A 12,446-nucleotide genomic window follows, 5' to 3' on the forward strand; every position below is an offset into this window, starting at 1 on the left:
AACGGGATGAAGATTCGTCAGTAGGCTCAATCTCATTTCCAGACTCTTCAGATTTTATCCGCTGTTCAAACTCTCCGTCCTCAATCTCATGTTGAGATGTCTGACCTGAAATGGATGTAGCTGCCTGCTTACTTCGAATGACAAGATGATCACCAAGAGAAATCTTCGCTGTAACTGTTGCATCAGCTGGTAAACTTTCGGTTTCAGATTTTCCATGGCACTTGTCTACATATTTCTCAACCACTAGTATATTTGGTTCTGAATTCATCTTCAATCTATTCTTGTGATTTAAACCTTCACGCATTTGAACATACAATGCGTCCTTTAAGGCCTTGCCGAAATCCTCATCACCTTTAGCCACGTTAGCAACAGCCTAAAAGACAACAGGACTTGAGCCATAAATAATTATTTTGAGAGAATTTTTATTATGATGAGTTAAACCCCAACATTGGGACGATGGAGGAGGTCGAGCTTCATACATGGGTAATTTAATTAATTCTTTTTAAGACTTTTGCATTAAAAATTAATTGAAATATGATTTGATTAAATTGGGTGTTACTTGATTAGATGGGTCATGCTTAGCTTAGGTGATTTGATGTTCCATGCTTAACATTTACAATCAATTTTTTGAGAATCTACTTTGGCAAAATAAGAGTCCATATAACTTATGTTTTGAGCGATTATTGTCGAGAATAATTCATTGAGCCCTATTTTATGAAGATTGGCCGAATCATTAGTCACAGTTCCTCTCACCATTGTTAATATTTTTGTATATATATTTTTATTAAATCTAAAAATTCCATTTCCTTCACAAGTCTGAAACGAATCCTATTTACTACAACAACCCCATCAAAAATTTATAACCATTATACGACGTTGTACCGACGTGCTCAGAGGTTCATTAACGAACATTTGATGTGTCAAATTCTAGAATTCCAATACTGGATCCTATATATGTAGTGCGCTAATTTCCTAAACTATGTAATGAATATTTTGTTTCTTAAATTAAGGTATATTGGATTATGTGGACATCCATAAACACCGATTTGAACAATAGGATTATGTGGGTATTAAAAAACTCTGATTCTGGGTTTACATCGTCATTTGGAAAAATTCAACCTTGAAACGGTTGACAAATGCACTAACATCAACCGATTATGGATATAGTTTAAAAAAAAAAAGTCAAAGTTTGATTGTACATTAATGATAGTTAATTTCAGGATTAACTTGATTAAACATCATTTAATTAACCGAATTAGCATTAATTATTCAAGGACAGTTTTCCATTTAGGATCCGTTTGGCACGGATGGAGTTTCAATTCTAGGGAGTTTCAATTACCTGGAGTTCAAACTACCTAGAAAATGAATTCCATCCTTTTAAGTTTTTGTGTTTGGCATGTTTACGAATGAATGAAGTTGATTATATTTCTATTTTTGAATATTTATTTTTTAAATTTGATTTCATAGTAAGTTTATTTCGAATATCGCTGATTTTTTTTTTTTAAAATTATCGTTTATTATTTTTAGGTAATTAATAAAATAAGTTTTAATTAGTAAAATAAAATTATTTACCAAAAACTATATAAAATACTATTAAATTAAAGTAATGCTTCAAAAAATAAAAATAATATTAAAGCAATTTAATATTTTATAATTAAATTAATATTTTTAATTGGGCATTTATTAGTAAAAAGTTATTTTTTTATTTTAAATATGATTTAAAATTAAATTATACATTTTAAAAATAAATTTTATAATAAATATTCAACTTATAATATTTGTCTATTTGATATTTTAAGTAAGTATAAAACTGAATAATAATATATAATATAAAATAATATTTTATAGTATAATTACTTATGTAAAATTAAATAAGTAATTATAACGGATTTTTATTTGATGTTTTTATACAATAATATTTTTAACAACTACTTAATACTTATATTTATTAATTTAAATAATTCCTTTTCCTTTTAAATATGAGATAAAGTATAATTTATATATTCAATATATTTTATAACAAAATTTATATATTTTAAAAATAGATATAAAATGTTGAAATAATAATATTTTTCTATTTGATATTTTAAGTAAGTATAAAACCGAATAATAATTTATAATATAAAATAATATTTTATAATATAATTACTTATTTAAAATTGAATAAGCAATTATAAAGGATTTTTATTTGATATTTTAATATAAAATAATAATTAATTGATAATAATTATATTTATTAATTAAAAATATTCCTTTTCCTTTTAAATATGAGACAAAATATAATTTATATATTGAAATATATTTAATTATATTTTAAGTAAATACAATTTTAATGATAAGCAATAGTTGATATTTTAAAATAAAATATTATTTTTTAATTATAAAATAAGAAATATATTAGTAATAATAATTTTAATTTTACTTAAAATAATATTATTAAGGTAATATTATAAAATAAAAATATATCCGACAGACATTTTCGTATGGAGAGAGACAAAGATTTATGCAGGTAGAGGATACGAAATAATGTTGATTGTTTCGTCGCTTGGGAGAAAGCTCTAGCCGATATGCAAATGTGGTTATGCATCAGATGCTTACGCATTCGTGCATGGAAAAAACCATGTACATCTCAATCTCATGCTTCTGAGGTTATTGTTGGCCCTCTCAACGACATTGTTGTAGACTTTCTCATCCATGGAGTAGAGAAACCCCGAGGCAGTGCTGGTGCTTCCTATTCTGGCGATAACCTTACATCCTCTTCATCCGTTGTCGCATATGAAGAATTCAACCTCATGGTGGAGACACTTGATATGATTTTTTAACGTCGTATCACAACAATTAAAAGTATCCCACCACCTTGTAGGTTACAGTTTGCTCGAGCCCTCAAATCTGCCTTAGAGGATGTAATTGCAAAACCTAGGAATCTGGAAGTCTGGGTGAAACTTCTCTTGTTACCCACCTGCACCCTGAACCTCTATACTCCAAGGTGCTCTGCTGAAGAACGATCTGGTACCCGTAAGAAACTGCAAATTGCAGCCATTAACCAGGCGCTGGTGAAATGGAATGAACCACACGGCTGGTACCAGTTGACCCAAGAATTGCTTGATCTTTCCAAGCCAAGCCCCAGACGCACTTCTTCCATTAAGAAGAAGAAGAAAGACACCAATATTGAGGCCTGCAGGCGTAAAATCATCTATGGTCATTATTCCGCAGCCATACGTATCCTCTCATCTGATGGAATTGCTCCTTCAACCCCTGATACCTTGCATGAGCTACAACTTAAACATCCACACGCACCACCACCGACGATTCCCACTGAAACTATTTCTGTGGATGCATTATATGTTGATGCAGTATCGGTTACATCTGCTATTAGAAGCTTTCCTAAAGGAACATCCTGCGGGAGGGATGGCCTCAGAGCGCAACATCTGCTCGATGCCATGTGCGGCCCTGCTGCTGCCATCGCAGATGAATTGTCACAGTCCATAGCTGGCGTTGTCAACTTGTGGTTGGATGGCAACTGCCCTGATGTGTTAGGAAAATACGTTGCCAGTGCGCCTTTAACGCCATTGCTTAAACCTGGAGGTGGTTTAAGGCCTATAGCTGTTGGAACTATTTGGCGCAGGTTATGCTCCAAACATGCAGTCTCCGCTGTTTGTAAGGATATGACAAACTACTTAGGCTCTTTCCAGTTCGGTGTGGGCATTCCATGTGGTGGAGAGGGAATTATGCACGCTGCAAATAGACTTTTGGAGTTGAAAGGTAATGACCCCAGTATGACTATGCTTCTACTCGATTTCTCAAATGCCTTCAATATGGTCGACAGGTCAACTATGATTAAAGAAGTCAGAGTTCATTGCCCAAGTATCTCAAAGTGGGTTGAATTTTGCTATTCATCTCTGGCTAAACTGTACTACAATGCCTCTGCACTTTCTTCGGCGCAAGGGGTGCAACAGGGTGACCCCCTTGGACCTCTCTTGTTTGCCTTAACCTTACATCCCATTGATGAAATGATCGCTTCTCAATGTACTCGTCTTTCACGCCTGGTACTTGGACAATGGAACCTTCGTCGGTGATACGCTAGAGGTTGCTAAAGCGTTGAAGATATTACAGGCTGAAGGACCTCGTAGGGGCTTGCACCTGAACTTATCCAAAACGGAATTATTTTGGCCATCATATGACCCTCGAAGAGACGATGCTGATGTATTTCCTGCGCATATTAGCAAGAAAACTTTGGGTGTAAAATTGCTAGGCGGGCCTGTCAGTCTTGATCTGCAGTTCTGTCGAGATATGGTTCAACTTAAAGTTGATAAAACCGTACAGTTGATGACCAAAATCCAGAGGTTACATGATCCGCAATCTGGGTTGCTTTTGCTACGTAATTGCAGTGGTGTATCTAAGTTATATTTTACCTTACGCACCACCTGTACCCAAGCCATCTATCCAGCGGCTTCCAATTTTGACATGCATCTCATCCAATTTCTACGTAATATAGTTGTTGGTGATGGTTCAGGCTTCGGCCTTGCACAATAGCGTCTTGCAACTTTGCCAATTAAACTGGGTGGTCTAGGGGTTCTCACAATGGCCGATGTGGGTATGTATTGCTACCTCTCATCATGCGCTCAGACTAGACATTTACAAAGTACCATTTTAGCATGCCCAGATGCAGTGGATCCTTGCACCAACTATCAACTCGCTTTGGAAAACTACATACAAGCTTGTGATATCTCTCCGGCTGAATTCAACATCAATGACATAGCCCCACAGTTCATGAAAAACTGGCTGCCACAAACTTTGGTGTTGTTATGGAAAAATTACCCACAAGCTTACCCTTAATGGAGCGAGATCTATTCTTATGGCACAGTAACAGGATCCCCCATGCAATGGACTTTCTCAAGGCAATCCCGATCAATGGGCTTGGCCAAGCTGTTGGGCCAAGGCAATTTCGTGCGGTATTACAATAGTGAAAACTACTGGGAGACCCATTTTCTCAGATTTCCTACCGCGAAACCCACGGTCGCAAAACTTCATGCGCGCCCCCATTTTTACAAAGAATATTAGTTTTTACCTTCTTGTTCTTCATCGTCTTTTTTTGTTTTCCTGATTTCCTTTTTCCGAGAGAACAAGGAGAAATCAGTGGAGGATCATACTGATGCCGTTAATTGAGAAGATTTTTCGAGAAGATTCAAAGTGATTTCGAGTTCTCGTGGTATTACAGGGAGAAGGAGATGGGTATAATTCAGATTTGGTGGAGATGGGTATTTGCAGATCTGGAATTGAGAGAGATGGAGATGGGTATTTAAAAGATAGACGAAAATAAATCAATTAGAATCTCCTATGTGAAATTTTGGACTGTAATTGAGTGGATTGCATTACTTGGTGTTACGGTTAAGCTTATATCAAGCTTAACAATTTCTCATGCCATTCAATCTGGTGGTGGTGGTGTTATGGAAGGAATCACTTCAAGCTGCTCATTCTTATTTCTCACCAATTGAAATTGAGACCTTCTCCCACCATCGGTGACAAGCTTGTTTCTAGATAAGAGAAGAAGACCTACTTACTAAAAGCAACGGATTGTGAATCTATACAATGGAATCTCGATGGTGATTGCAGCATGTCAGTGGGAGTTTGTTGCTTGTTGGTTCGAATGAAGATGTGTTTCTTCTTCCATGGTGATGGCTATATGAACAGCGGGTTCAAAACAATGGAATCTGGATGAATTGTTTGTTCAAGTCAAGTGGGTATGTTGTGTTTGAGACATTGCCGCAATGAAAATCTGGGTGAGATGGAAGCAAGCTATGAAATGGTTCATATGGGTGATGTATAACAACATAGTTGATACATTCTGATAGCTTTTCTTTCTTGCTGTTTTCCCCTAGAAATTTAGCAATTGATATCCAGGATCATTAGATTTGAAAAAAGCAGCAGGAAAAATTATTGTGTGTGTTAACACGGATCCAATGGTCTCGAGACGGATAAAGAAATTGGTGGTCGAATCAGCTCATGCAAAAGGCATAATTTTGATCAATGAAGCCGAAAAAGAAAAAGGAGATCCATTTGACTCGAGTGTTTTCCCATTTAAGTATGCCTACTAATGCGTAATACATTAACACAACCAAGTAAGTATGCCTACTAATGCGTAATTCTGATTTATACGTTAAAACAATTTTGAGCAAGTTGAAATAACAACCAAGCTTTGATCTTGTTTGGTAATGAAACAGGTACCCGACGGCTACTATTCTACCCACAGTTGAATTTACGAAAGTTAAACCAACACCTTTCATTGCATCTTTCTCCTCAAGGGGTCCGGGCGGACTCACCGAAGCAATTCTTAAGGCTGCATAACTTGTCATGCACCTACAATAATAATTGCATAACATGTCATGTAGTCGCAAAAATGGATGCATAATGCATTATGCATTCTAGAAAATTGTTGTACAATCTTTTATGCGTCGAGAAAAAAGATGCATATTGCATTATGCATCATTTTTTTATGTAGTTACGCACTAATACAATGGCTACATAACTTGTTATAGATGCATAACTTTGTTATGCAGAGGCATAATTTGTTATGCAGTGGAGAAAATTGTTGCATAATTCGTTATGCATCTTTTTTGGAGGCTGCATAATGAATATGCAGTCAGTTTTCAGAAATTTTCTCTAAAACGATGATCACCTCCGATTTTTTCGTGAAAAACAAAAATTTGTTATTGTTGTTTGTACTCGTCGGGTAGCTCTCTTTAAAAGATTTCCAACGATATAAAATTTTTAAAATTCCAAGGCGCGGATTTTTAGATATGTTATATCCAAGTTGCGTTGCCAATTATACCCCTGAAAAATTATGATGCATAATGAGTTATCCCTGAAAAAACAGTATGCATAACAGGTCATGCGGATGCATAAACCGTCACAGAAATATTTATGGGTGTCACAGAAATATTTATGGGTGTCACGGTATCCAAAATTAATTGTGGGCCTGACAATGAGAATATTTTTTTTTTTGGGTGTCCCCCTAATTTTCCCATTACAATATCGCCTGGGCATCCCTTTCTTCAATGATGACACCCCATGCTCAGGCCGCAGTAAAAAGATGGATGTTTTTGGCGATCATGCTTTACACTGTGCCAAGGACGTGGTCCTAAATACAGGCACGACCATGTGAGAGATGTTTTTTCAGATATGTGTTACAAAGCTGGGGTACCCGCAAGAAAAGAAGCTTCCTTGGGACTTTGATCTGACTCGGCCAAGGATCTAAAGCCTGCAGACATTCTTGTGCTCAATTGGGGAAATGGGAAGAACGTTTGCTTCGATGTCACAGGTGTCTCTCCCTTCACAAGTGCCGGCACTCGTAGATTTACTCCTGGACATGCTATTTCAATGGCAGTTACTCGCAAACGTAACAAATACCTCGACAAGTGTTCCACACATGGATATGGTTTTGGCGTCCTCACATTTTCTACTCTTTGGGAATTAGGAGATGACACAATTGCCTTTCTGAAGAGATTACAGAACCGCCTTATCAGCTATGATGCGAATCTTAAGATTGGCAGTGCTCTTTTTTATAGGCTTGGAATTGCTATTCAAAAAGGGGTTGGTGCCCAGCTTGTTCTTAGGCTCCCTACCACCGACTAGAAATTGTATTTCCATATAATTATCTTCAAATAATTATATTTTATTATTTTTATATAATTTTTAAATTAAAATATATTAATTATGAAAATAATATAATTGTAAGAAATCAAAGATTGTTGAAATTAGAGAAACAAAAAGAAAAAGAAAACCAAATGTCAATATGGTCAACCTATGGAGTTGAAAGGGTGGAGTTTGAAATTCCATGGGGAGGTGGTATTTGATTTTCCACCTTAGAATGGAGTTTCAACTACCTAGAATTGGAACTCCCTCTATGCCAAACACTCCATAAGTTGAACTCCACCCTTGACTCCATCCTTGGACCGAACTCCACCTTCAATTCCGTCCGTGCCAAATGCACCCTTAGTAAAATAGTTGGATAAGACGTTATTCATTTTACTTCAAAATATTATTTTTTGTCCTGTAGCTATAAGTCCCAAATAATCACAATAGCTCCAAATTATCCAGGAATGATATCCATGTCATTTTTGGTCAACATATAAAAATCTAACAAACTATGCTCGATAATGTTATAAACATTTAGAAACCTGATAGCTTTGCTGAGGATACCGAGCTGTCGCATGTCATTATATCTATAGTTTGACTGATGATTTTCCTTAAACAGAGTTTTTGTATCTTTTTTGGTAGAATAAAGAAATTTTTATCTCTTGCTTTGTTATCAATCTCATATTTTCTATTCTCATTTGTTTTTGAAGAGGAGAAGGCCCTTTGTGAAGGTGAATGTGAGCACGATCATAGTGAATTAAATTTGATGGTGGCAGATCATAAATTAATGGAAATGATTTTGGTGATTGTGAGTCTGTTGAAACTTATATTGAGTTATTTCTTTATGCTTATTTTTCATATAATTGTCTGTTTTCTGTATCTAGGATTCTTAAGGCCTCAACTAATAGTGAGTTTGTTTGGGGTTATTATATGGCATATGTCGTGTTAGTAGAAAGAGATTGCTTTGAAAATTAAAACTACGTATTCGAAAGCTTGTTATAAACTGGTCCGAGAAAATAGAAGAAGCATATGTGTTGTTCACGCTCCATTCCATAACAAACGCAAGCCATAGTTCATATAATAGTTTTCTTGCATTAACTTAAGTCTCTGTTGTTGAGTATTGGTGAAAGCATGTGTTGCACTTCTATGTGGTATTTTTTTTTCACTCGAGTGACTCTCCAGGTGATCTTCTATGTTGTTCGTGGCTAGTTTTTAAGTGGCATATTGGTGTTTGTCAGGCATGTCTTTTCCTTAGTCATGTCTTTTTTCTTGTTTCTTTTTTTTGTATGGAAAGATAAAGTAAATTATTATTTAAGAAATGTAATGCATTAAGTTAACAGTTTCCAGCTTGGAAATAGATCCTAATTCGGCTAATAGATTATGTGTTGCTTATGTTAGTACATGTGTTGAATGGTTTCCTTAGTCAACGAGTCCATCGCACCGATGTGTTATCTATTGTAGAAATTTACATTTAATCCCATATTAATTGGGCTTTGGACACTCTAGTCCTGTCCTCTCAGGCCTAGTAGTAGGAAGTCCAAATTTACACAATTTAAAAGAACGATTTTTTAGGGACCATGGTTTTTTTGAGGGGACCATGGTTTTATTAGGCCACCTTCCCTACAGTTATAAGGGGTGTCCTAAAGCATTGAAATGACTAACCAACCCTTAACCTAATTTAATTTAAAACCAAACCAATAACCACATATATATATATAATCACCACCTCCTCCCACCACCATCTCCCACCATCGCCGATTACCACCACCACCACCTCCGATTATCACCACCACCAACCACCGATTACCACCACCACCACCGCCGATTACCACCTCCAATTATCACCACCACCAACCACCGATTACCACCACCACCAACCACCACCACCACTATATATATAGCTTAATTTAAAACATTAACAAAGATATTCTCACAAACCCATTACTTGTCATTCGTTTTTGGTTGAATAAATGAGAAGTAATCATTAAAATGAGTTGAAAATGGAAGTTGCAGAGAGGTTTAATGGAGGGTTTTTTTCAGAGAAAAGTTCGGTTATCACGAATTAATTTTTTCTTTGATTCGCAAAAAAATACTTTTAACCGGACTCCTTGTATTAGAACAACACAAGTCCATAAATTCGGTTCCTTCGCAAAATAAGGATATCACCGAACTTTAGTTTACGAAAATAATGAGAAGTCCACAAGTTCGGATCGTTCTCAAAAATGTTAAGTTTTCTTTGTAACCGAACTCTACCTTTGAAACTTCGTAACCGAACTCTACCCAATTCGCCAAGAAATAAATTTCGTAGTAACCGAACGTTTTCCTAATTGCATATATGTATATAAGCCCAGTTCGGTTGATTCGCAAAATATGTTGAAGTTCGCGAACCAACCGAACTTCTAACACTAGGTTACTTTTAACCTGCAGTTCGGTTGGAAACTTGGTTGCCTTGAAGTTTGCGAACTAACCGAACACACAAGAAGTACCCAAATAAATTTTTAAGTTCAAAGTTCGGTTACCTACCATTTTATCCTAGGGAACCGAACATTAAACTGTACGACCAAAACCTCCATTAACGAGCGATTTCGGTAACCTGCGTGTTTGGAAAACGTAACCGAACTACACTTTCAGGTGTGTTCGGTTACATGTTCTTAACATATGGTAACTGAACTGGCCCAAATCTACATAAAAAATTTCATTTTTGTTTGAGAGTTTGGAGCAATTCAACCAACATTATCTAAGTTTGAAGCATACCCGGGTACCCAAATACCCTTCCTCCGGTTGTGGTTGGTAAAATCCATCGTTTTTCATGTTTTCCTTCTTCATCTTCTCTAACTTTACTCTCTCAATAATTCTACTTCTTTAAAAAAAAACATCTGATTTTTTAATCTCACTAATTATCTTTAACTTAATCATCTCACTAATTATTACACTAACTATTATTAAAACTAACTAATCATCACCCAAAATTAATCAGGAGGGTAATTTAGGTCTTAATATAAATATCTAGATAAGGGGGTGACCTAGATTTACTTCTAATGTTTTTACCCAAAATAAAACCATGGTCCCCCAAAACAACCATGGTCCCCAAAAAATCGTTTATTTAAAACGAGTTAATCCTTTGATGAACGATTTAGTCCAAAATGAACCTTTTTAGTGACAAAATTACCCATCGAGTTAAATGTGACATTTCTTCTTCATAATCGGTTTCAATTTCCTGATTTCATTTGTCGAAACTCGAGAGAGGTCTCTCTATCTACTCCGATTAAAGATGATAGTATAAGATTTTGACAAAATCTCAGCTTGAATTCGATTCATGATGAGGTTTAGATCTCCTCTACCTTTCCCCTTTCTCTCAACTTCGAAAAATCTCTGGAAGAAGATCTCAAAACAAGCAGATCTGGTAAAATTCATCATATTTTACACTAGTAGTTTGTTTTTAACATTTCCTCGGAAATATTTCCACAATTTCGTTTACGGTGCTTTAGGTTTTCGTTTTATTTTTATTTGTTTTCGGATGCAATTCTTTTCTTATATCTATAGGTTCTTTTCCATTAAACAGAGTTTTGATCGAGGAGAAACCGAGAAGGAACTATAAATTGTGGTTTCATGGCTATTCTTTTTGAGTAGTCTACTAGTATTTTCAATCACTGGTAATTGCATCCATCCGATTCCTTTAATTTCTGTAAATTTCCAGCTGATTTTCAAGAATAAGCAACATTTATCCATCTGATTCCTTTCACTCAAAACCCTAAATTTTAATATTTATCGACTATATTTTTGATAATTCCTGCGATTAAATTCAATTTATGTTCATTAAAAAATTGAGAGTGCTTTTGGTCAAAAGAAGAAGAAGAGATGACTGTTTTGTTGGATAATTTGATTCGTTCATTATAGATGTTGAGTACATGGGATGTATGCGGTTGATTGCTTGGATCCTGACTTGGTAATCACTTATCCTCATTTTTCTTTTATCCATGTTAGTTGTTGAGTACAGACTTCGTAATCATGTAGGTGCTCCTTTAAACTTTTTTTTGAAACATGTCTTATTGTTCTTTTTAAGTTATGCTTTTATAACTATCTCAGTTGCTTGGGATGAGTATATCTTGAAATTCAGTTGGAAATAAGAAAACATGATATGCCATTTAATAATCCCTTTAAATGGGAGACCTAAAGCAAATGTGAAAATTTGCTGGAGTATCTTTTGGATTTACATTCCTTCTATAGGAGTCAAGTTAGTGAATTATCTTATTAATTAACGGGCAAAGAGCTAAGCGTAATAAGTAACAAAGCTAAAATATAAGAATAGAAGACTGGAGCCTTGATTCCCACTGGCTAGACTAGAGCCTAGATTATCCTAAATGTTGTGAAAATTGTATACGGGAATAAATCATGTTAATTGATACTAAGTTGATTTGAAAATGGTTCTTACTGTCCCCAAATGTTAATTTTTTTTTTTTTTTGCCACTCTAAAAATGTCACTTAAGATGGATTGTCCATTCCCCTGTTAGAGAATCTTGACATGTTTTGTCTTGTTCAAGAATGACATGTTTTGTCTTGCTCAAGAATATTACTACGCATTTTGTGATTAATGATATGCTACATAAATGTATGATTATTAATTGGTTCCTTACGGCATTATGTTTTACCGAAGTGATTTCCTGTTTTGCTGCTACAAAGTACTCCAGTAGAGGTTCTAGTGTGCAAATTATCATTTGTTGTTTTTACATGTCTTTCCTTTTGATGGAAGTTCACCTCATGTATGTCTTTCTTGCAGATTGTTAGATGCAATTTCGTTTGTTATTTCCATG

This window comes from Papaver somniferum, chromosome 7 (genome assembly GCF_003573695.1).
Source record: "Papaver somniferum cultivar HN1 chromosome 7, ASM357369v1, whole genome shotgun sequence".
In the NCBI taxonomy this organism is placed as follows: domain Eukaryota; kingdom Viridiplantae; phylum Streptophyta; class Magnoliopsida; order Ranunculales; family Papaveraceae; genus Papaver; species Papaver somniferum.